This window comes from Hyperolius riggenbachi, chromosome 2 (genome assembly GCF_040937935.1).
Source record: "Hyperolius riggenbachi isolate aHypRig1 chromosome 2, aHypRig1.pri, whole genome shotgun sequence".
Lineage (NCBI taxonomy): Eukaryota > Metazoa > Chordata > Amphibia > Anura > Hyperoliidae > Hyperolius > Hyperolius riggenbachi.
Genome location: NC_090647.1, coordinates 365,948,420 through 365,974,864, shown reverse-complemented (window position 1 = coordinate 365,974,864; position 26,445 = coordinate 365,948,420). Strand labels below are relative to the sequence as shown.

The window sequence follows — 26,445 nt, the reverse complement described above, 5'->3', positions numbered from 1 at the left end:
AAAATATTATTTACAGCATATTATATGCAAAAAGCATTTTTTTTACTAGACCAGCATTGGAAGGGTTACACAGGGCTTTAAAGTTCCTGGAGATTTCTGCAGATGCATCCGAAGCTGAAATAGTTACATTTTGTTTACATAAATGTATCTAAGTGTTGAATGTGACTCATCTCTCTGACTGAGAAGGAGCTTGGAGGACAGCCAAAGAGTAACATTTATCAATAGATACATGTAACTAAATAGAATGTATCTATCTGAACTTTTGCATATCTCTCCATGGAACTTTAAACCTCTGTGTTTAACCCTTCCAATGCTGGTCTAGTAAAAAAAATGCTTTTTGCATATAATATGCTGTAAATAATATTTTAGGGCAAAGTTGAAATGCAGGGTTATATTCCGCTTTAATCTGAGTGTAGAGACTGCAAAGTCACATTTCCATGAAATCCTCAAAAATAGGCAAATGCTACTGTCAATGGATAAGTTCTGTGTTAAAGCCACAAAAAAAAAGTTGGGATGAGCTCAACAGATGGCAATCTTGCAACATTTTCATCCTATACTATTTTATTATAACTGTTTTTGAATTGTAGAACAAATCACTTGGGTTTCTATTAATTCTTATTGTAAAATTCAGTTTGATACAGTGGGTTGCAAAAGTATTCAGCCCCCTTGAAGTTTTCCACATTTTGTCATATTACTGCCACAAACATTAATCAATTTTATTGGAATTCCACATGAAAGACCAACACAAAGTGGTGTACACATGAGAAGTGGAACGAAAATCATACATGATTTCAAACATTTTTTACAAATAAATAACTGCAAAGTGGTGTGTGCATAATTATTCGGCCCCCTTTTATCTGAGTGCAGTCAGTTGCCTATAGACATTGCCTGATGAGTGCTAATGACTAAATAGAGTGCACCTGTGTGTAATCTAATGTCAGTACAAATACAGCTGCTCTGTAAGGGCCTCAGAGGTTGTCTAAGAGAATATTGGGAGCAACAACACCGTGAAGTCCAAAGAACACACAAGACAGGTCAGGGTTCAAGTTATTGAGAAATTTAAAGCAGGCTTAGGTTACAAAATGATTTCCAAAGCCTTGAACATCCCATGGAGCACTGTTCAAGCGACCATTCAGAAATTGAACGAGTATGGCACAACTGTAAACCTACCAAGACAAGGCCATCCACCTAAACTCACAGGCCGAACAAGGAGAGCGCTGATCAGAAATGCAGTCAAGAGGCCCATGGTGACTCTGAACGAGCTGAAGAGATCTACAGCTCAGGTGGGAGACTCTGTCCATAGGACAACTATTAGTCATGCACTATACAAAGTTGGCCTTTGTGGAAGAGTGGCAAGAAGAAAGGCATTGTTAACAGAAAGCATAAGAAGTCCCATTTGCAGTTTGCCACAAGCCATGTGGGGGACACAGCTACCACGTGGAAGAAGGTGCTCTGGTCAGATGAGACCAAAATGGAACATTTTGGCCAAAATGCAAAACGCTATGTGTGGCAGAAAACTAACACTGCACATCACTCTGAACACACCCTCCCCACTGTCAAATATGGTGGTAGCAGCATCATGCTCGGGTGGTGCATCTCTTCAGCAGGAACAGGGAAGCTGGTCAGAGTTGATGGGAAGATGGATGGAGCCAAATGCAGGGCAAACTTGGAAGAAAACCTCTTGGAGACTGCAAAACACTTGAGACTGGGGCGGAGGTTCACCTTCCAGCAGGACAATGACCCTGAACATAAAGCCAGGGCAACAATGGAATGGTTTAAAACAAAACATATCTATGTGTTAGAATGGCCCAGTCAAAGTCCAGATCTAAATCCAATCGAGAATCTGTGGCAAGATCTGAAAACTGCTGTTCACAAACGCTGTCCATCTAATCTGACTGAGCTGGAGCTGTTTTGCAAAGAAGAATGGGCAAGGATTTCAGTCTCTAGATGTGCAAAGCTGGTAGAGCCATACCCTAAAAGACTGGCAGCTGTAATTGCAGCAAAAGGTGGTTCTACAAAGTATTGACTCAGGGGGCTGAATAATTACGCACACCCCACTTTGCAGTTATTTATTTGTAAAAAATGTTTGGAATGATGTATGATTTTCGATCCACTTCTCACATATACACCACTTTGTATTGGTCTTTCACGTGGAATACCAATAAAATTGATGCATGTTTGTGGCACTAATGTGACAAAATGTGGAAAACTTCAAGGGGGCTGAATACTTTTGCAACCCACTGTATAAGCGTGCTTTGGATTACAAGCATGTTTTTTGTTCAAATTATGCTCTCAAACCACGGTTCCACTGAATATTATATTATTCCATCACTCTTGTGTAAAGCTCAATACACACGCCCAACTGCCATCGGCTGAAAGGAATGACAGGACAACCGAGAATCGTTCAGAAAAGGTGTTCCAATTATGGTAAGAGACAGCGAGGATTGTGCATGTTGACCGATTTTTTTCTGGAGGATCGGGTTGGACAATAATCGGTGATAAAAGTTCAAGACGATATTGTACTGACATATATCGAATTCAGTGTGAAATTGAACTCATAACTCATTGTTTTATTTGCAGAATAATTGGCGTTAGTCATTCGTATTGAATGGTAACAAACAATTGCTCCATTCAAACTACTCACATGTGGCTAGTTACACACTTCTTATGCTAACAAGCAGACCGTCATTGCGCCATCACTAAATTCAAACATGCTCAGACATCGTTCGTTTGTCGCAAACCATCGAGAATCACTCGTTTGATACTGGAAATGACCAAGAACAGTAGTTCCCTCAAAGACCGCACCACTCAATAAGTCATAAAATAAATAAATATAATAAAACATATTCACACTATCAATGAAATGACAATTGATAAATACACAAAAAAGAGGCAGCATCAGCAATCCGTGTGAATAAGGAATATGTTGTGTGTACAAGAATGGTGACTAGAATGAACCTCTAAAGGGAGGTAACATAAAAACAGTAACATATAAAGTGCAAAGTGCAGACAATGTCAGCGTAACCACGCTGCAAACAGTATGTGCAAAAGGGCAAGAGAGAGTGGTAGGTGCAAGGGAGACAGCGTACAACGCTGAAGGGTGAGCTGGTGCTTACCAAGATGTATTCAATGGAGGATGTATGGCATGGCGTCCAACAGCGTGCCGTCGCGATTCGCCGCTCTCCGGAATACGGCAGCTTCTACTGGGCATAAAAAATCTTCAAGTGTCCTCGGCAATTTAAGGGAAAGGACCTAAGTGGGCGGGCCAGGAGTTGTACCTATCACATCATATCGTGCGCGGCCGCGCACTAATAGGGAAGACTCCAAGTTTTAGTTTTTTGAATAAAGATGATGAATTAACTACTTATTTAGTGGTGCGGTCTTTGAGGGAACTACTGTTCTTGGTCATTTCCAGTGTCTAATTTTCCAGTTCCTTACTGCACACTCATTATACATTATTTACAATGTTAAGGAGTGGTTGATGGTGTGTCAGAATTCTAGCGGTTTTATTTATGCAGGAAAAGATGTCATATGTATATGTGTTAAGTTTTAATGTTCTATGCAAAATGTCATTGTAAACTGTAAAGTTGGGTTACTCCTTTAAAATATTGCTATGTGACATCTGAGCATATTTTAGGCTGTAAAGCTTATGAGATTATTTTAACTTGCAAGCTGGCAGATAATAGACGTACTGGTTACAAAAAGCCAGAGCATTATTGTTTATGCTAGTGCGTAACCTTGACATTTAAAGAGGCTTCTGTGTGAAGACAGAGAAGCAAGTTAAACTCACATTACTGCAGTAATTATAAATGCACATAATTATTACACACAGATATTAATCTAAATATTAATGATCAATACAGTCCTTCTAAAGAAAGGAATAGTTATTGTTAAACCCTATATAATAGAATCTATTACTTTGAAACATGTAAGCTGTATTCTACCCGTGAAAGATGAGACAGTAAGACATTCTCGTGAGATTGTTTTGGTTCTGGAAGAATTGTTGACGTGCTCTAGTCTCAGAAAGCTGATAACACATGATGTTTTGGGAACAAGTTATATAAATATTAAACAAAGAAGGTGTTTTCCCAATTAGTTAAAGATGACAATGATGCCACCTAGTGGTCTCATATTCTTATGAAATCAACATTATTAATAGATTGTTATTTGTTATAAAAGGCTGACCTCTGCCGGTTGAAGTTATTATATTTATATAGACAATGATTTTATATTATTAAGATTTAATATGCAATTATTTCTTATATGATTAATTGTCCATCTCTGTGGCGTAAAATCACTCGTTTGATAACTTTGGTGTGTACAGAGCTTAAAGAGACACTGAAGCGGAAAAAAAAATGATATTATGATTTGTATGTGTAGCACAGCTAAGAAATAAAACATTTAGATCAGATACATCAGTCTAATTGTTTCCAGTACAGGAAGAGGAAGAGTTGAGAAACTCCAGTTATCTCTATGCAAACAAGCCATTAAGCTCTCCGACTAAATTAGTCATGGAGAGGGCTGTTATCTGACTTTTATTATATCAACTGTAAGTGAACTGTTTACTTTTCCTCTGCTAGAGGAGAGGTCATTACTTCACAGACTGCTCTGAAAGACTCATTTTAAATACTGAGTGTTGTGTAATCTGCACATATTAGAGAATGATGCAATGTTAGAAAAAACACTATATACCTGAAAATAAAAGTATGAGAATATTTTCTTTGCTGCTAATCTTCTAGTAATTATTCATAGTACACAACCAATTCACTATATCATATTTTTTTTCGCTTCAGTGTCTCTTTAAATCATCACATTGTTTACACCCTAAACTTTGAGCTAACACAAATGTTTTCATGCCCAGTTATGTTATTTTCAATATGTGTTTATTTATAACCTCTAGTTTATTTATTTTAACAATTTATCCTTTGGATCCTTACATACCTACTCATAGTTCAAACAAGCCCTTAAAGTAGATTATTATTATTTATTATTATTAGTAGATGAAGAAAACCTAGGTAAACAAATAAAGTAAAAATTGTTTGGCCATGTACAGAAAAATAAAAGATCCAACAGTGTATCTGCATGTGGCAAAACTAAGTGAATCATTATTTAACTATCTGGTGTGATCCCCGTAGGCAGCAATAACTGCAGCTAAACTAGTGATCAGTCCTGCACATCAGTTTGGAAGAATTTTAGCTCACTACTCTATATGTAACACCTTCAGCTCTTGGACGCTGGTGGGTTTTCTCAGGGCCATCATCAGAAATTTCTGGGCTCCATACCAGGAAAACTTACTGCCCACCCAAAAAACATTTTAGGGATCCCCCATAAAAGAAACATGGTGTCAGTGTAATGTAAGTACATAATATTATGAACATTAGACTGCGACTATGGTAGGGTTAGATTGTGAGCTCCTCTGAGGACAGTCAGTGACATGACTGTGTACTCTTTAAAGTGCTGCAGGTGTTGTCAGTGCTATATAAATACATATTAATAATAATAATATTATGGCAGGACATTAGCCTATAACTATGGTAGGATTAGATTTGTGAGTTCCTTTGAGGACAGTCAGTGGCATGTCTGTGTACTCTGTAAAGGGCTGCAGAAGATGTCAGTGCTATATAAATACATAATAATAATAAGGCAGAACATTAGACTATGACCATGGTAGTATTCGATTGTGAGCTTCTCTGAGGACAGCCATTAGGTGATCATCAATTCAACATTGGCTTTTGGCTTGTTATCCTTCCACCATTTCTGTTAGGATTCTCCTGATGGATTTGTGAACATCAAACTTCACTAGTGTGAGATAGAGGCGGAGACAGAGGTAGAGTCAGCTGACAATTAGGCAGGGGTTTATGTAATAAATAATAATACATGGATGCTGGCCCTGTCTGTGATTGAACCCAGGTCTCTTATAGTGCTCTTTTCCCACTGTGCTATAGCTGAGACACTGTCGTGATGTTTTGCTGGTTAGTACTGGTTGCCAGTTGACATGTATTGCCACCCGTGTCAGCTGATCTCTCTCTCAGCCGATATTTAAACTAGATTAATGCCTGCGTGTGATTGGCTGTTGTGTGCATGTGGCTGGCCACTGATTGGTTGCCTGATATATTTAAGGTTACTGAGTGCACTTTGACTGTGCCCGTGTTAGCGTATGATTCTGCTTACTGCTGGACTTTGACTTACTGCTTGTTACTGGACTCTGCCTGTTTGCTGCCTGCCCTGACCATTGGATTTCCTGACCTTGATTTCTGCCTAGCCCTTCTGTACTGTGACATTTATATAGTACTCCTGTGTTCTGGACTTTATCTCATCCTGCCCTGGAATCTGAATACCCATAAGCACATCACTATAGGACTAACAACCTCCTGGTCTATTCTCCTGGTCCTGGAACCTGCATACCAATAAGCTATTGTTTCTGGACTTCCGTGTTATCAACATCTCCTGCTATCTTCTGGATTGTTGTTGCCACTAAGATTCAGGTGACTATTACCAGTTCTACTCATATACTATCTGTGCCTTGTTACCTGTCTCGCAGAGGACTGCTGGTATATATTCAAGTCTCACATTGTATGCAAAATCTACTTACTAAGAGTCAGTGTGTGTGTTTACACCTGATTGTTATTCTATTGATTGAAAACACCAGACTCTGGTTTCACTTTCATATGATGTGATAATCCTAAAGCTGGCCACTAACGGTCCAATTTCTAGCGAAAAATCGTTCGAGCGATCAGAAATTCTGATCGGATTGGTTGTAAATAATCTCCATTGGTGGACACAATCGATTATGAACGAGTGAAAAAAATGTCGCCCGAATGAATTTTCGTCGAACGAAAATTTGGATTTTCTTGGTGGTCGTTATAGATAGGAAGTAAAGATTGGTTAGTTGATGGTGTAGTGAACGATTTTTCATCCGATCAGAATTTCTGATCGCTCGAACGATTTTTCGCTAGAAATTGGACCGTTAGTGGCCACCTTTAAGCTTCACTTTTATGTTACGCAGTTGTGTTATTGGATATTTTTTTCCAATACATGACCAAATATAATAATTTATATTTAATTTACTAGGTTTTTTCAATGATTTTTTTTAACCCTTATTTGAAAATCAGATGATGATTTAGGTTCTATTCATCCAAAAATATATAGAATTTTACAGGGTTCACAAACTTTCAAGCCCTACTGTATGCTCCGGAGTTCTCCCGAACTGTCACTCCCTTCTGGGGGAGGGGACTCCCACATCACCACACATAGCTGTAGTTGGCATAATATTGCTGACAACTCCGGTTGCAGGGTGTTATCAGCTATGATGAAATCCTTACTTTTAGAATTGACACAGCTGCTGGCATTGTACCTAGCAACTACGGTTAGCTATACAGGATGGTTTTTTTTAACGGAAGTGAGACATCCATCCTTCTACAGTAGGATGAACAACAAAAGTTATCAGAATTTTGTGCTGTAGAAGCGTTTACTAAATTTTCATTTTTTCTTTTTGACAGTAGACCGGAAAACTAGTTTTCTCCAAGCATCAAGGATTCTTACCTCTAGGTCACCCATCTAGTAGCAAGGTTTTGTTTGCTTTTTTACCTGTTTTCTGCACAGATTCTAGCATGTACATCAAAAAATTTCAGACACCTTTTGTTTGTTCAGTCCAGCACATTATGTGCTTCCCCAAGAAGGGCACTAATAAACTCTTTATGTCACCTCTGAGCACACCTGTGTATCAAACAAAATTATATTTCCTGCCAAGTTATCCAATTCCAGATAATAAGGTCCTCAACTATTGAGGCTCAGAGGTGCTATAGTAGCATGCACAACTTGAAAGTTGTTCCTTGTGTATTTTTTGCCTGAGGAAGTGTAGTTCTGCGCCGGCGCAGTACAGCCCGGCGGACGTCCGATGATGTCAGCGCGCCGGCGTGGGACGCAGAAGTGCCGGGCCTTGGAGCGCAGAAGAGCCCGACCTGGCAGCCAGCCTGGCCAGGTCGGGTCGGCCACCGGAGACCACCGGGAGCCTGCGGAGCGGCGGCGAGGGCACCTCCTGCCTGCCATGGGCTGGAGGAAGCCCCAGGTAAGTGGAAATTGATTTTTATTTTTTAGCCACCCTTCCTGAACCTTCCCTTTAACTTGTTACTTTTACCCTTCGGGGCCAGCCTCTGTATTATATTGTCTAAGTAATAGTTATCCACCTGGTGGATGGGTGTGACCACCCTTCTTTCTTGTTCTATGGAGAGCGACTTCTTAGCCTGAGTGGGGACAGGCCTAATCTCCCCTCATGCTTGTGTAGTGGTTGCCTGATCTTGGCAACCCATATATTTGAGTATTATACACTACATACCACATTTACATTGTATTATCAATAATACATGATTGGGGGGCTCTTGATTGTCTATATTTTTGTTTTAAATAAGGAGCTCAAGATGCACAAACATAGGATCCTCTAACTGTCCATTGAAAATCTTCCTCAGGGAGAAGCAAGCAGCAATAGAGGAGTAGCATATGTGTGCCAGCGAACATTCTGGTCGATTTTCTGAATGACATTATGTAGGGCAAGATTAAAGAGGAACTCCAGTGAAAATAATGTAATAAAAAGTGCTCCATTTTTACAATAATTATGTATAAATGATTTTTCAGTGTTTGCCCATTGAAAAATCTTTCCTCTTTACATTCTGACATTTGTCACATGGTGAAATTTTTACTGCTGGCAGGTGATGTCAGTGGAAGGAGATGCTGCTTGCTTTTTTGGCCGTTGGAAACAGCTGTAAACAGCTGTTACTTCCCACAATGCAACAAGGTTCCCACAGTGTGATGTCAGAACCATGGTCCTGCCATCGTACTGTGGGAGGGGTTTCACCACAATATCAGCCATATAGAGCCCCCTGATGATCCGTTTATGAAAAGGAAAATATTTCTCATGGGAAAGGGGGTATCAGCTACTGATTTGGATGACGTTCAATTCTTGGTTACAGTTTCTCTTTAAATAATGCAGCAGACAGACCATCTCCTTGCTTAACTGTATTTGTAAATTAAAACGTTTGTTTTTCATTGCCTGTTTTTATTTTGGCCTTTGTGCCATCCAGGGTCATTTTAATAAGGTTTACGACTTTTTGGGGTATTCCAAATTCCTGCATTAAGTCCACAAATAGCTAGAGATGGCCCGAACGGTTTGACGGCGAACCGATTTGCGCGAACTTCGGTGGTTCGCGGTGAACTGCGAACTATATGCGAGTTCGACCCGCCCCCTATACTACATCATTAGGGTCAACTTTGACCCTCTACATCACAGCAGACACAGGGTAGCCAATCAGGTTACACTCCCTCCTGGAGCCCCCCCTCCCCCTTATAAAAGGCAGGCAGCGTCAGCCTTTTCACTCACGTGGCTGCAGTAATTAGAGAAGGGAGAGAACCTGCTGTATAGACAGGGAAAGCTTAGTTAGGCTCTTGTGTTAGGCTTGTTAGCTTGCTCCTTGCTGATACTTATTGCTAAAAAGCACTCCTCACCCTCAACAGCTCTTTTGAGAGCTAATGTTATTCTTGTGATCTATTTTTTTGTGTGTGTGTCCCACAGACACTTGTGTTGCATATACAGCCCTGTCAGTCAGTCACAGCTGCTGGACCTTGGCCCCATGGTAATTCCAACTGTGCCACTGCCAGGCCCAGCACATTCAGTTACTACCTGTGTGTGTGACAGCTGCACATTTGTAATACCAATCCCTGCACACCTATTCAGTAGTGCACCTACCTACGTGACCGCAAGCAGTGTTATACTATATACCAGTCAGTCACTGCACCTGTTCACAATACCTGTGTGTGTGACAGCTGCACATTTGTAATACCAATCACTGCATACCTACCTGTTCAGTGCACCTACCTACGTGAGCGCACACACGTTATATTATATACCAGTCACTGCACCTGTTCACTGTACCTGTGTGTGTGACAGCTGCACATTTGTAATACTAGTCATTGCATAATTGTTCACAGTACCTGTGTGACCACACGCTGTGTAATGTACCAGTCCGTGCATACCTGTTAACTGCACCTGTGTGACAGCTACACATTGTATTGGTCAAGTCAGTGCATACCTTTCACCTCACCCCCCCCCTCCCAATATGGACAAAACAAGAGGCAGATTCAGAGGCAGGCCACCCGGCAGGTCTGTTTGAGGTCGTGCTTACGTGATTTTGTGCGGCCCTGGCCCAAAGTATAGTGCTCTGAAAAAGGCACGTCCCATCACCTCCCAAGATTGTCAAGACGTGGTTGACTATTTAACACAGAACACTTTATCTTCCGCAGCCAACAGCACTACTACAAGCACCACATCCACTGCATTTGACACTTCACAGGAGTTATTTGGTGGGGAATTCACTGATTCACAGCCATTACTGTTACAACAAGATGAAGGCGCTAAGCAAGTTACACCACCTCATATGTCTGAGTTAGGCGACACTATGGACGTAAGATGTGAGGAGGATGATGAAGTACCTGCTGTTGTTGCAGTTTGAGGTGTCTGAGGCAAGCGAAGCTGGGGAGGAGGATGATGATAATGATGATGATGATACTGTCATGGATGCCATGTGGGATCCTAATAGACAAGATGACCAAGGGGACAGTTCAGAGGGGGAGTCAGAAAGGAGTAGGAGGAGATGAGTTGCTGAAAGAAGCAGGGGAGCTCGTCGTCAGAATCAGCTGGTGGCAGTGTCCGGTGCCATGTATCGCTACCTATGGACAGCCAGCCAACATGCCCTTCAATGTCAGCTGGTGATGCCACCATAGTGCCCACATCCCTGGTTTCAGCGGTGTGGAAATTTTTTAGCGTGTCTGCCTCAGATCAGAGCAATGCCATCTGTTCTCTTGAGCCGTGGAAAGGCCAACAGCCGTGTAGGGGCAACTGCCTTACAAAGGCACATGAAAAAAAGGCACAAACTGCAATGGGAAGACCACCTGAGGAAAAGTAGCACACAAAAGCAAAGCCACCTTCCTTCTCCTCTTCCTCCTTCAGGTGCTTAATCTTCAGCCGCTTTCTCCCTTGCACCTTCACAATCACAGCCACCCCCCTCCACTCCGCCTCTCACCTTGAGCGGTTCCTGCTCCTCTTCCCACAAGAGCAGCCAGGTGTCTATGAGGGAAATCTTTGAGCAGAAGAAGCCAATGTCTGCCAGTCGCCCCCTTGCCCGGTGTCTGACAGCTGGCTTGGCGGAACTGTTAGCTTGCCAGCTGTTACCATACCAGCTGGTGGACTTGAGGCCCACATCCCACAACAGTATCTCTACAACTACAGTCAAAGGACATGCTCTGGTGAGATTGGGATATTCTGGCCGAAGTACTGGACACTCATGCTAAATGCCTGCAGGCTCATGCGGCCGTTTGAGAAGGTGACAAACCTGGTTAGTCGCAGTGAAGGCGCCATCAGCGACTTGATCCCATATGCTTTCTTCCTGTAGCGTGCCGTGCGTAGAGTGGTGGATCAAGCTGTGGAGGAGCGTGAACAGGTACAGGAACAGGAGGAAGAGTTGTGGGATCAATTCTCAGCAGAAGCAGATGATTCCTCAACACCTGCGGCAGCACGGGGGGGGGGGGGGGAGGAGGAAGAGTCCTGTGGGGAAGAGGAGTTAGATGATGAGGAAGGTGTTTTTTTGGAGGAGGAGGCGGCGGAAGAACAACCGCAGCAGGTGTTGCAGGGGGCTTGTGCTGCTCAACTTTCCCGTGGTATTGTTCGTGGCTGGGGGGAGGAGGAGAACTTAGCTGACAGATGGTGCAGATGGTGGCTTTCATGCTGTCCAGCCTGTATAAAAAAACTCAAGGGGAATGAGCTGTACTGGGTGGCCACGCTACTAGACCCTCGGTATAAGCACAAAGTGGCGGAGATGTTTCCAAATCACCGGAAGGCAGAAAGGATGCAGCACTGGCAACTATGCTTTACTGGCAACAAACTGGCAACTATGCTTTACAGTGCGTTTAAGGGTGATGTCACAGCACAACGGAATAAAGGTACCACTGCCAGTAATCCTTCTCCCATGTCCACGCAGGCAAGGACAGGACGCTCTAGCGATCTCATGGTGATGTCGGACATGCAGACATTTTTTAGTCCAAAGTCTTGCCTTAGCCCTTCCGGATCCACCCTCCACCAACGCCTCACCCGGCAGGTAGCCGACTACCTGGCCTTAAGTGTGGATGTAGACACTGTGAGCAGCGATGAACCCCTGGACTACTGGGTGCGCAGGATTGCCCTCTGGCCAAAGCTGTCACAATTTGCCATCCAACTTCTGTCTTGCCCTGCCTCAAGATTCCTGTCAGAAAGGACCTTCAGCGCAGCTGGAGGCATTGTCACTGAGAAGAGAAGTTACCTAGGTCACAAAAGTGTTCAGTACCTCACCTTTATCAAAATGAATGAGGCATGAATCCCGGAGGGCTACTACCCGCCCAAAGACTAAGTCCGTCCCCACACACAGCATCTCTGCCTGCACGCCATATGACTGGCTACCTGCCCCAAGACTAAGTTGCTCCCCACACACTCTGCCTGCAGGCCGCTTGACTGCCTTCTCCGCCACCACCAACAGGGTCCAGGACTCCAGGCGGATTCCTGAATTTTTAAGGCCGCTGTTAGCAGCAGCCACTATAATAATTTTTCTGATGCGTGTACATGCCTCTCTTTCTGGCTGCACTGCAGCTGCAACAACAAAACAAAAGGCATGTACATGTGTCAATTCCCCTTCGTGATCATTACCTTGCCGCGGTGAAGGGGCTTGCGTATCACAATGAAGCAATGACCGACGGCTATATGAGTGTCTCGGGAAGGAGGGGGGAGCACACCCAAGATAATAAGGTTGTTGCTTCATTGTGGACAGACCAAATTCGATCAGCTGGACAGCCACTGTTCTTTCATTGAGCTACCTCAGCCCGGCAACCATATGGGCTGGAAAGCTGCCATCACCTGCACTCTCGTCATGGTGTGCACCAGTCCAGCACGGCCGTCACTACACAAACAGCTGTGTGCAGTGCGTTACACAGTGAGTTTGGTCTGTCAGCGTGAAGCAGTACACTAATTACTCTACCTGATTGATGTATATACATGCAAGATGTTTTAAAGCACTTTAGGCCTCCAATTTAGCATGCAATGTAATTTCTGCCCTTAAAACGCTGCTATGCGTCAAATCCAGATTTTTCCCCGGGACTTTTGGTGTGTATCCCACTCCGCCATACTAAAACGCAGATGTTCGACCCTTTGAAACATCTTTTCCATCACTTTTGTGGCCAGCATAAATGTTTCTAGTTTTTAAAGTTCGCCTCCCCATTGAAGTCTATTGCGGTTTGAAAAGTTTGCGCAAACCAAACTTTTTGCGGAAGTTCGCGTTTGAGGTTCGCGAACCGAAAATCGGAGGTTCAAGCCATCTCTACAAATAGCATGTATAGTTTCTTGGTCATGCTCATAGTATTTGTCCATTATTGCCTTATTGTGAATATTTGGTCAGTTGTGCTTTTATTTTGTCTGACGCCAGACTGATACCCTACTGATCTTTTCTGCAGAATTAGTTAGTTTTAGATTCATTACGCCAGACAGCACCTTATAAACCATGCTTAAGTGTTATTCTTCTGTAGCCTTCACACATGAGTTGGTCACTTTTTTTTTTTTTTTTTTTTTAATATTGAGCACATAATGCCTACAGTCCAGTCTTTTGGCATTTGTTCACTTCTCCATAATCTTAGGAAGAGATTAATGAATTCCCTCCAGATTACTTAATTCCCTGAAGCTTTAATTAATTCAGCTACAATGTTATCTTTTCCTGGAGTTGTGTTGTCTTTCATTTTTTTTTACCTACCAATTAAATGAATTATTGCATCACAAGCATCAGTTTGGCAACTGAATGAGCCAGTAAACTGTGTGTGCAGTGCAGTTTAGTCATACAATATTAAAGGATACCTGAATTGAGAGGTACAGTGGTTTGCAAAAGTATTCGGCCCCCTTGAAGTTTTCCACATTTTGTCACATTACTGCCACAAACATGCATCAACTTTATTGGAATTCCACGTGAAAGACCAATACAAAGTGGTGTACATGTGAGAAGTGGATCGAAAATCATACATCATTCCAAACATTTTTTACAAATAAATAACTGCACAGTGGGGTGTGCGTAATTTTTCTGCCCCCTGAGTCAATACTTTGTAGAACCACCTTTTGCTGCAATTACAGCTGCCAGTCTTTTAGGGTATGTCTCTACCAGCTTTGCACATCTAGAGACTACAATCCTTGCCCATTCTTCTTTGCAAAACAGCTCCAGCCCAGTCAGATTAGATGGACAGCATTTGTGAACAGCAGTTTTCAGATCTTGCCACAGATTCTCGATTGGATTTAGATCTGGACTTTGACTGGGCCATTCTAACACATGGATATGTTTTTTTTTTTAAACCACTTCATTGTTGCCTTGGCTTTATGTTTAGGGTCATTGTCCTGCTGGAAGGTGAACCTCCGCCCCAGTCTCAAGTCTTTTGCAGTCTCCAAGAGGTTTTCTTCCAAGTTTGCCCTGTATTTGGCTCGATCCATCTTCCCATCAACTCTGACCAGCCTCCCTGTCCCTGCTGAAGAGATGCACCCCCCGAGCATGATGCTGCCACCACCATATTTGACAGTGGGGATGGTGTGTTCAGAGTGATGTGCAGTGTTAGTTTTCCGCCACACATAGCGTTTTGCATTTTGGCCAAAAAGTTCCATTTTGGTCTCATCTAACCAGAGCACCTTCTTCCACATGGTTGCTGTGTCCCCCATATGGCTTGTGGCAAACTGCAAACGGGACTTCTTATGCTTTCTGTTAGCAATGCCTTTCTTCTTGCCACTCTTCCATAAAGGCCAACTTTGTACAGTGCTGTCCTATGTACAGAGTCTCCCACCTGAGCTGTAGATCTCTGCAGCTCGTCCAGAGTCACCATGGGCCTCTTGACTGCATTTCAGATCAGCGCTCTCCTTGTTCGGCCTGTGAGTTTAGGTGGATGGCCTTGTCTTGGTAGGTGTACAGTTGTGCCATACTCCTTCCATTTCTGAATGATCGCTTGAACAGTGCTCCGTGGGATGTTCAAGGCTTTGGAAATCTTTTTGTAGCCTAAGCGTGCTTTACATTTCTCAATAACTTGATCCTTGACTTGTCTTGTGGGTTCTTTGGACTTCACGGTGTTGTTGCTCCCAATATTCTCTTAGACAACCTCTGAGGCCCTCACAGTGCAGCTGTATTTGTACTGACATTAGATTACACACAGGTGCACTCTATTTAGTCATTAGCACTCATCAGGCAATGTCTATAGGCAACTGACTGCACTCAGAGCAAAGGGGGCCGAATAATTACGCACACCCCAATTTTCAGTTATTGATTTGTAAAAAATGTTTGGAATCATGTATGATTTTCGTTCCACTTCTCATGTGTACACCACTTTGTGTTGGTCTTTCATGTGGAATTCCAAGAAAATTGATTCATGTTTGTGGCAGTAATATGACAAAATGTGGAAAACTTCAAGGGGGCCGAATACTTTTGCAACCCACTATATATGAAGGCTGCCATATATATCTCCTTTTACACAATACCAGTTACCTGATTATTCTGGTATCAGTAGTGTGTGAATCACATACCAGAAACAACCATGCAGCTTGTCAGATTTTGGTCAGAAACATCTTATCTGCATGCTTGTTCAGCGTCTAAGGCTAAAAGTATTAGAAGCAGAGGATCAGCAGGACAGCCAGGCAACTGTTATTGTTTAAAACTAAAATTAAATAAATATGTCAACCTTCATATTCTTCTCACTTCCCTATTTTTTCACTCCTGTAATTGGATCAGGTCCCATTGCCTCTGCTCCTATGATGTCACTGGCCATTCCAATTTTCGATAGATGTAAAATTAGTTATCAGCTTTTTTTTAATTAAGTTCATATTTGCATAATACTATTGGTTTCCTGCTTTTATTTTCACTCCAATAAACCCAGTCATCTTGTTTTCTAATAGTAGTAGTAATTCTAAATATGTAAGTGTCTTCCAAGAGAGTATTATTTGAGACTCTTTAACCCTGAGACTCTTTAACCATCTCAGGCCGAAGGTATTTTTCACCTCATGGACGAAAGGAATTTTCACATTTCAGCGCTCCTCCCTTTCATCCCTCAATAACTTTATAACAACAAAGAAATGGTTGGTTGGCACTCAGGGATAAAAGTGAGGAGAGGGTGACTCCGGCTGCTACGTGCTACATTGTCAGTGTGCTCAAAGCCAAAGCAATTCGATGCAGCAACAGTGAACACGGTGAAACAGCTTGGCACTACTGGCAGTGATTTATTGCTTCATACACTAAAATTCACGAGTAACATGCAAAAAAGTTCATCTGATACAATGCATTAGGTGTTGAGATGATACGTATCATGTGCAGCATGGAGGGGATGTGGGAGTGCTGGTTGGTGCCGCTGGGCGCACGGCCTGATGACCGTTTCAATTTATCAGCTTCTACCGAGGCTTAAGTGTGCACACTTAATTTTAGTGAATTTTTCATGAAATTTAGTGAAGCAATGAATAACATTGCCAGTAGTGCCAACCTGTTTTTCCGTCTTCACTGTTACCCTAATAACTTTATCACTACTTATCACAACAAAATGATCTATACCTTGTTTTTTTTTCACCACCAATTAAGCTTTCTTTGGGTGGTATATTATATTAAGAATGATTTTATTCTAAGTTTATTTTTAATGGGAATAATAAGAAAAAAATTGAAAAAAAAATAATTTTAATTTTCTCATTATTTTCGGCCATTACAGTTTTCAAATACATGCTACCATAATTGAAATCCACACATTTTATTTGCCCATTTGTCCCGGTTATTGCAAAGTTAAAATTATATCCCTATTACAATGTATGGTAGCACTATTTTATTTGGAAATAAAGGTGCTTTTTTTCAGTTTTACATCCATCACTAATTTTTACCCCATAATTTGATAATAATATACCCTCTTAACATACATATTAAAACATTTTTATTATCTAATGCCTATAGGTGTAATTTTACTATTTGGCCACAAGATGTCCTTGCGCAGTACTTCCTATAAGTTTACAATATGTACACTACATAGGAAACAATGTGTTGCATTGTAACTAGGGAAGTGATACAGGTATCCATTGATGCCTGCGATCACAGTGGCCTAGAGGGGAGATAAATGAATGTGAACAATGTTCCTATTCATAAATCTAATGATTGGCGGCGTAAATCAGCGAGCGGGAGGCAGCAATTGAGAATGATCACTGTTTAACAGTGATCATTCTTGGCTGACATGCATGGATTGGCTCAGGGGACTTTTGTACCCTGGTGGCACCCCCCCCCCCCCCCTGTTGCCAGCAACATCGCGATTGTGGGCCTCCACCTGCACGATTGTGGAAGCCCAAAACTGCAGGGACGTGATTATCGCATCTCTGCAGCTGCCCCTGCGCGGATGTGAGGCTTACGTCCCAGCAGCAGAAATGGTTAATATCAGTTTTTATTTTGGCATAATCTGCTGTTATACCAGTTGGAAGTTTTAATACCAGTGTGCTCATTGCTCACACGGTAAGTTTTTCTTTTAATTTTCTGTAAAGATAACTATTTATTTTGTACTGCACCATTAGCTCTAACTTAATGAAATAAATTGACATAATTGGCCTGACCCAATTCACTTTTTCTCCTAAGTTTTCTCCTAGGAGATAATTTTTCATCTTTTAAAAAAAACTTTTTCACTCTGCAATTGAAAAAGTACCAAAAAGTGGGTGAAAAGTGCTTGCTGGTGGCTTAAAAGGCATTCAATTTATAATGTAAAAATTCCACCTAGTAGAAAAAGGTGAATTGAATTGGGTCCATAATGTATTTCATTCATTTAGAGCTAATACTGCAGTAAAAAATAATAGTTTTCAGTTCATAAAAGTAAAAGAAAAACTTAGTGTGGGCAATGAGCATACAAGTTTTAAGGCTCATTGAAAAGGTTTTTTTTGTATTTATCAAAATGTATGTATTCTTTTGTACTGATTTTCTAATACATAGCTAGGGCTATTGTAACATTGAGTCATAAGCAACCAGGAAGCACACTTATCCCGCCTTATCCTGTCAGTGTCGGATGACTGAAACTCTACTGTATGTTCATTTCATTTTGCCAAATTAAAATATATTATGCTAGCATCTCATACCAATACTTTAGTACAGTACAGTATTAGTGTGTTGTTGTTGTTTTTTTCTTTTTAACTTGTGAATGTAATGCACACATAGCTTGTGGCCGGCTATAAATTAAATTTCCTCTAGTGACACGGTGACTGGCGGTTTAATAGCATTCAGAAAAAAATGCTCTCCTATTTCCCCCAAGTGTGAAATGTTCCCTGTTATTCATAGAAACTGACCTCCAATGTCAGCAGTAAATGTTCATTAACTCGGCTCAGCAAATCTGCTATCACCCAATGATTTGCCTAAAAGCATGTAAACACATAAGCAAAAACAAAATACTGAATACCTACCACCATTAGCACTGCACAGTATGTGTATAAATCTTGAAAGGAATACAAAGGTATTGTGCAGCTTAGTGCACATTAATAATCTACACTGTTGTGTAGGTGGAGCACTGTGAGTAAAACTAATTCCATCTAATCACAAAATGCCATCTTGCCTGTTCTGATTCAAGCCTGTATTTAATAACCGCAGGACTGCCCTATTGAATCTACAGGGTATCTAATTTTCAGCCCAATAAGTTTGCATTGATTTGCTCCTTGGAGAAACATTCCTTGATTAAACTGTACATTTCTATCGATGAAAGCTTACTAGATTAAGCAGACTCATCCCGCCTATAGCTTTTTCCTTTAAGAAAAAAAAATTTTGTACTGTTTTATCATTTCAAGGTTACAATTACAGATAATTAACTGTTTCATTATAAACTTTAAAAGCTAGTACATGTATCTGCTCAAATATCTATACTATTTGCTTTTTTTGCAGCTATAAAACATAAGATCTGTTAAAATGGCACGTAAGTAGAATATATAGTATAATAGAACATATAGTAGAATGCAGTAAATAATTCAGATACCCACTGTTATGGTAATTTTCCTGGTTTCAGAAATGCTTCCTATATCTATATATTGCTGGATATTGGTACGTAACCCCACCCTCCCAGTGATGTTTAGCAGTGGCGTAGATGTGGAACTATGGGCCCTGGTGCGAGTTTTACATGGGGCCACCCAAGCACTCTATATGTAAGACTTGATACGGCGCAACAAAACATGCCAAAGCCACAGTGTCAGAGATGCAAGAAGGGGATGGGGAACAGTTTGCCAATGATTACTACTATTCAAAGCATCTATAGAAGTGATTATTACTACCACAGGACCAAACAGCTAATACTTTGGGCCGCCGATGCGGTTGCAACCTCTGCATCCCCTTTTGCTACACCACTGCTAGCCTCGACTGTTGAGCTATGTGGAATTCTCCTCCCAGAGCATTCTGGGAGACCAGGTATATTTTCAACTGGCTTTCAGAACTCTCAATGAACAAACATTCTGAAGAGATGCACTTGACATGGCTAAACATGTTGCCACCTGTGAGAAATGTTTAAAATGTAAATCTGGGAGAGGAAATATTTTACAATGAGCAACCACTAACCAATTAAATTATAAATGAATATCGGATTAAAAAAAAAATGTTTTATTCTTTATTTTCACTAGAGTGCCTTGAAGTTCCAGGATATAGTTTATACATCCTAATTAGTGCTGCTGTAGGATTTACGATGTAGAATCTACGTCCTGCATTAAAACCAGCCGCTTGCCAATGCGTGTGCACATGCACGTTCCCTTGTGTGCACGTGGCTGTGCACTTGCATGGTCCTGTGAATGATTGTTGCTAGCTAATAAAAACAAGCATTCAATAAAGTTAGGAAGCCGTGCACCAACTCTGGGAACCTGCCTTTCTCCAAGCCTTTTTTCTAGCTCCGCCAAACCCGCCCCCACTTGGTTGACTCATAAGGGTTCTTTTAAATGTGGGTACAACACCTGCAGATATTGTCATGCCCACAGCCAAACATGGCAAATTATGTCGTTTTCCAAAAATGAGACTTTTGAGATGAAACAATATATAAATTGTAATTCCAAAAATGTGGTTTACTTGATCTCGTGTGTTGGCTGTGGGCTACAATACGTGGGGTGTACCACACGCCCTTTACGACAACGGATTTCGGAACACTATAACGGACCTGCAAGATGCCTCAGAAACGAGGCTTATATCACCCAGGTCTCTAGTGTGTCCAAACATTTTTTGCATGTACACCGTGGGGATATGAGTGGTTTCAGTTTTCAGGGGGTGGAGAGGGTCACATGTTCACCTAGGGGGGGCGATGTACATAGGCTTCTATTAAAGCGAGAAGCATTATGGCTATGGAAGCTGGGTACATGCATTCCCACAGGCTTAAATTCGAGACTGGACATCAGCTTAACATATGATGCCAGGACCTAATTTCTATTCAATCCTTGTCGTTTCTCTTCTTCCCTTCTTTGCAATTCTTACTATTTCTTCCTCCTTCTGGCTTTGTGCCTTCCACATTACATTCTTACATGTGGTTATAAACTTATGATATCATTTATTTATTTCTGATATTGATATCTATAATATGTATTTGTGTAGAATGTGCACTTTTGATACTTGATTCGTTTTTTGATAGAGCCACTAGATGGCCTTTTAACAATCCTTTTTGTACATTGGATATTGTCATTTTAAATGTGTTTGTGTTGTCACTTTAAGAAAAGTAGCAACGCCCATTATTGGGTGGGTAATTGACCATACATACCCTTGTCTAGTTGCTCTATGTTAGCTATGATTAAGGAGCCATACAGAGCTCTGATACGCGTGAGTTGTTGTCTGTGTTTTTGCTGATGTGTTAAATAAAGTCGGAGAGATCCTTTTACCCTACAACGGTGTAGCGGGACATCCCTTTCTCTTGTTCAAAGTTAGGAAGGGGGGAGTTTTCAAAGTAAAAAAAAAAAAATTGAAGTGACATGGTCCCAATAAAATTAAGTGGTTTTTTTTCTCATCCCCAGTTAATTTTAAACAAAACTTAGCCTATTAACTAATTATTAACCCCTGCAATACCTATACCTGTTTATAAACTTTTAATGACTGCTGCCAATACCTATCAGATGTGATTGCTAGGGCGAAAGTTTAGGGCCCCAATGCTCTACAGATGTATTGATCTGCCGTTGCCTAGCGATGCATCTGTACAGCACTATGGCCCCCGAACTGTCGCCCTAGCGAATGCTTCTGATCGCCACAGACGCACAGGCTGAGGATAACGGTCCGCAACATGCTCAGCTAGTTATAAAATATGGCATATGGGGTATTGTTTTAGCCGGGAAGAGCCAAATAATTCAGTTCTTTGTGCTTTATAGCTGTGGGATGTGCCATATGAAAATTAGGAAGGGTAAAAATTAAAAAAGGGGATTTTCTGCATTCACACCTTCTTTTTTTCCCCATAAAATTACTATAAAATAAAATAGTTTTGGGAGAAAACTATTACTATTTACTGAAAAAATATATATATATATATCACTAAGATGTCATAAGTAATTAAAAAGTTACTGCTGTATCAAAATGACACAGCTAAAGTGTCAAAATGTCAGGAACCCGAGGGATAAAAACCGTGGAAAATGAACCAGTTAAATCTCATACATAAATAGCAAACACTAGGGCTAATTTATGAAGAAAGGTGCATTTGCCTTGATAAGTCAGCACCTCTATATATTGTTTAATTTAGTTACTAATAATACTAACATTTTTTGAATCAATGAATGTGAAGTGGTATAGCTAAATTCTCATCTGTGGGGCGTGACCGGAAGCTGAGATGTGAGGACGCTTTCCCGGAGAGCTCCCGTGCAGGACACCCAAAATCCTTGAAATACTGCTCTGAACATCCCTTTTACCTGGAAAAACACATCAGACTCGTATTCTGCTCGACGTGCTGAACAATCTGACATCAAGATGTCCCGGATTCGCAACACCGAGGCCGCTTCCAAGCTTCAAAAGTTTAAGCACGGCCAGGAGGAAGAGGACTCCTCGGACGAGGAGCCGCCCACGCCCTCTCTCCAGCAAATAATGGAGGCCATCACTAGCTGCCAAACAACCCTCTCTAATATAAACACTAAACTAGAAGAGGTAAGGACTGATGTGTCACTCCTACGACAAGACATGCATACCCTCCGTTCCCGTGTGACAGATACCGAGGACCGCATAGGGAAGCTGGAAGACGAGGTAAAGCCTATTCCCGCCACTATCCGCACCATGAAGCAAGACGCCAAGACGGTGTGCAATAGGCAGGAGGACCTTGAAAATCGTAACCGCCGCTCAAACATTCGCATAGTTGGGTTACCGGAGAAGGTGGAGGGGTCGGCTCCGGAGGACTTCACTGAAAAACTCCTAATAGATACCTTTGGGCGGGACTGCTTCTCAGCGGTCTTTGTTGTGGAGCGGGCACACCGAATTTCTCCAAGAGTACCGGCTCCCGGCCTACCACCGCGTACCTTCATATTCAAAGTACTGAATTACCGGGACCGGGATGCTATTCTAAAGGCAGCAAGAGCAAAAGGTGATATTGCATACCAAAATATCAGAATCTCCTTCTACCCGGATTATTCTACCGAGGTGCAGAAGCAACGTGCGCAGTTTGCTTCAGTGAAGCGTTCCTTGAGAGATGCCTCCATTACATACGCCATGCTATTTCCTGCCAAGTTGCGTATAGAAGCAGATGGGAAAACGCACTTCTTTGAGCACCCCAAAGATGTCACCAAATGGTTGGAAGCACGATCTAAAGTCCGCCGCTCTCCTTCCAGAGAAGAAGATTGATGCAGCCTCTATGATTGAACACTAACTGTGAGTTACAATTGAGCCTCTGCATTTGAAAGGCCCGTTAGGCCTTGTCACTATCTTAGGCCCTCAATGATTACATGGAGGTCCCCTTCTTTTTCACCACCCATCCACAGAGCCCCTAGGATATTGTTTATTCTCCTACTTATACATGTTCTGGTTCATAAGTTATACTTTTTGGATCGTTATGTTCTCACACTGCCTCTGTGGACAGACCATCCGACCCCTTAAGACTTTGTGCAGTAATGCGAGGTTCCTACGGATCCGCATACCCTACCACTCAAGCATACCACGTCGAAGCTGAACTTTTCCGAGATGCACAAACGGGGGAAAATACAAGCTGCGTCACTTGCATACTATCCAACTTATCCCAGTTATATTATGTCTACTCCATATATAGAACACTAAAATACTTATTGGGAATCCACAGAAACGGTTACATTGCATACTATTGATCATAGGCCGATCGCATATATACGCTCTGGTCGTGGGTGGGGTACGGGGGTCCTGGGGAAGGAAAGGACTTCGAACACCGGTACATTGTGTGCATCACCCTGGTTACTAAGCGATATTAATATCAATGTCTTTAATATTTTTATCAATGTGATGGGAAATTACAAATGTTGCCTTGCTACACACGATGCATTACTCTTTTCCCCATGTTGCCTATCCTCTGTCTCCCCTTTATGTTCCCTATCCAATCGTCTACACCGCAGAGGACTTGAATCCTCTTGCCGTCACTGGACCCCTTCCCCCTCCTCCCTACTTGTGTCAGTCTGGTTCCCACGTTGGCATTAATGTTTTCCAGGTTTAAAATGTGGATATACATTGATAATAATTACATCACGTGTCCTGCACCGGTGGAGCTGTGCCATTGCATTCTCCAACACCTTGCCTTATTGGCTTGCTAATGCAAACAGGAGATGTAACTGACGCACCTCGACCGGTTCCCCAGCAGGTGTATGTAGGTGTGCCTTTACACCTGTACCTATTTGTATATTGGTTTGGTTTGGGTTTAGGGTTTAAGCTCAGCCTAGTTTTATGGTTGAGCAGGGTGGGAAACTTTTGGGCTAAACTGTGTTGGAATGTAATCAATCGGGGCAGGATTTTCGGGTATTGGAAACTCTGTAATTTATATGGGCTATCATGGTCACAATGGGATGTGTTACTACTAGAGCTCTTAACAGACGAAAATGCAGTCACTTAGCGTAATCAATTGGAATGTACGTGGCCTTAACGATAAAATCAAAAGAAATGTTGTATTACAATACTTAAAGGGGTATAAACCAGATATAATTACCCTTACAGAAACCCACCTTACAGGCTCAAAATTACTAGCTTTACGCCGAGGTTGGATTGGTTGGTCCTTTCATGCCTCATATTCACAATATTCTCGAGGGGTGTCAATTCTTATTGGGAGACATTTATTATTTAGGGCGCTGGAAGTAGTGACAGATCCCATGGGCCGGTATATATTCATGCATTGTACCATAGCTAGCGAACCTATTCTACTGCTGGCAATATATATACCTCCGCCTTTTAGCTCACAGGTATTGAAAGAAGGTCTCAAATTCATGCTTAAATATTCAGGAGTCTCTGCACTATGGATGGGAGACTTTAACAACATCTGTAATGCAGCTCTTGACAGATCTCCCCCACAGGTAAATAAACAGACTCAATTTTCTCTTTTTCTAAAAGAAATGGATCTAGCTGACATTTGGCGGATTAAATACCCACAAACCCCTGGGTACACTTGTGAATCCAGTACTTATAACTCCTTTTCACGTTTAGACATGTTCCTACTTACCAGATACCTTCTCCACCTGGTGGTTGATATTTCCATTCTGCCACGCCTGGTGTCGGATCACTCCCCCTTATGCCTTAAACTGCAACGGGGTGTCTCTCCCCCATTTAAATTCTGGAAATGTAATCCTTTTTGGCTTGAACTTCTGCCAAATGATAATCCACTTGCAAAACAAATCATAGAATTCTTTTTTATCCACAGAGATGAAGAAAACCGAGCCCTGGTATGGGACACCTTCAAGGCATTTTTGAGGGGTGCTCTGATACAGGCAGTAGCTAGATGCAAAGGAGACACCAAAGCTAGACTAAAAACTCTGGCCCTACAGGTTACTCAAGCAGAAACCCTATATCACAAAGATAACTCCCCCTCAAATAAACAGACATGGCAAATCGCCCAGAGGGCCCATAAAGAATTATTGGAAGAACTAGCCTTAAGTAAAATCTTTTTCAATAAGCAAATGGTATACGAGCAAGGCGAAAAGGCAGGCACATTACTAGCTAAAATAGCCAAAATCCACTCCTCTCCACCGGTTATCCCTCAAATTGCTTCCTGCCAGGGTACACTGGTCAACACCCCCCAAGAAATAAACTCCACATTTGCAGACTATTATCAACACTTATACACTAGTCGAACCATAACTTCACAGTCGGACTCTGAAATTTATTTGGCCGAAATTACTCTCCCTAGTCTCTCAGAGGCACAGCGCTCGCAACTAGACCTGCCCATCACTTTAGACGAAATTGAATCCGCCATCGCTAGTTTCCCCTCAAAAAAGGCTCCAGGACTCGATGGCATTCCCTTAGACCTGTACAAAAAATACTCTGATATTTTGGCCCAGCCCATACTGGAGGTTTTTACCGAGGCCTTTGAGAAGCAGAGTCTCCCCACATCTATGAATGAGGCCCTAATAGTTGTGCTACCTAAGCCTGGTAAGGACCCGCTTCAATGCGATTCCTACAGACCGATCTCGCTTCTACCTACTGATGTTAAGATTTTAGCAAAAGTACTCGCCATAAGACTAAACGAGGTAATTCTAACCCTTGTACATGAAGACCAAACTGGCTTCATGCCAGGGAAAAACACGGCAATCAATATCAGGCGACTATTTACAAACATACAAGCCAACCATATAAATAAAGGGGCACGAGTCATTGCCTCATTAGACATGGCCAAAGCCTTTGATACGGTTGAATGGTCATTCCTGTCGGCGGTCCTTGCCAGGTTTGGTATTGGGGAAAATTTCCAGAGATGGGTTCGTATTTTGTATTCAAATCCCTCGGCCAGAGTTAGCACCAACGGGTGGATCTCTAAGTCTTTCCCTCTGGGTAGGGGCACGAGACAGGGATGCCCCCTGTCTCCACTATTGTACGCTCTGGTGGCGGAACCTTTGGCCTGCCGCATTCGGGCTTTACCTGATATAGTAGGATTCAAGACTAAATCTACCGAAGATAAAATTAGTATTTATGCGGATGATACCATCTTATATCTGGCTGATGGGGCCTCATCCCTGTCTCGTGCCCTTGAAATTATAGAGGAATCAAGCTATTACTCCGGGCTGCGGGTTAATATCTCTAAGTCAGTACTACTTCCATTAGACCCCTGGTCTCCTCCCGACTCAAATACCCCCCCGCCCCTTCAAATAGTCAATACCTTTAAATATCTTGGCATACAAATCCACATAGATCCAATACAATACTTGAAGCAGGAAGTATACAACCTGCTACCCCTTGTACAGTCCAGATGCAACACTTGGGCAAAATTGCCCCT

The 26,445-nt window shown here is 42.0% G+C and overlaps 1 protein-coding gene across 3 annotated transcripts in view; it reads left to right on the top strand.

The window, feature by feature from the left end:
- Positions 1–26,445, top strand: part of LRIG2 (leucine rich repeats and immunoglobulin like domains 2) — a 172,260-nt gene that overhangs the window by 126,345 nt on the left and 19,470 nt on the right. The window contains exon 20 of one of the 3 annotated variants that reach the window (XR_011026382.1): positions 18,966–18,996. The exons of 1 other annotated variant lie outside the window; for it this stretch is intronic. The gene's annotated coding sequence lies outside the window, so the exon portion shown is untranslated. Of the gene's footprint in view, positions 1–2,344; positions 2,361–18,965; positions 18,997–26,445 lie in introns of those variants that run through there. One more of the 3 variants, XR_011026383.1, reaches the window with a different exon arrangement.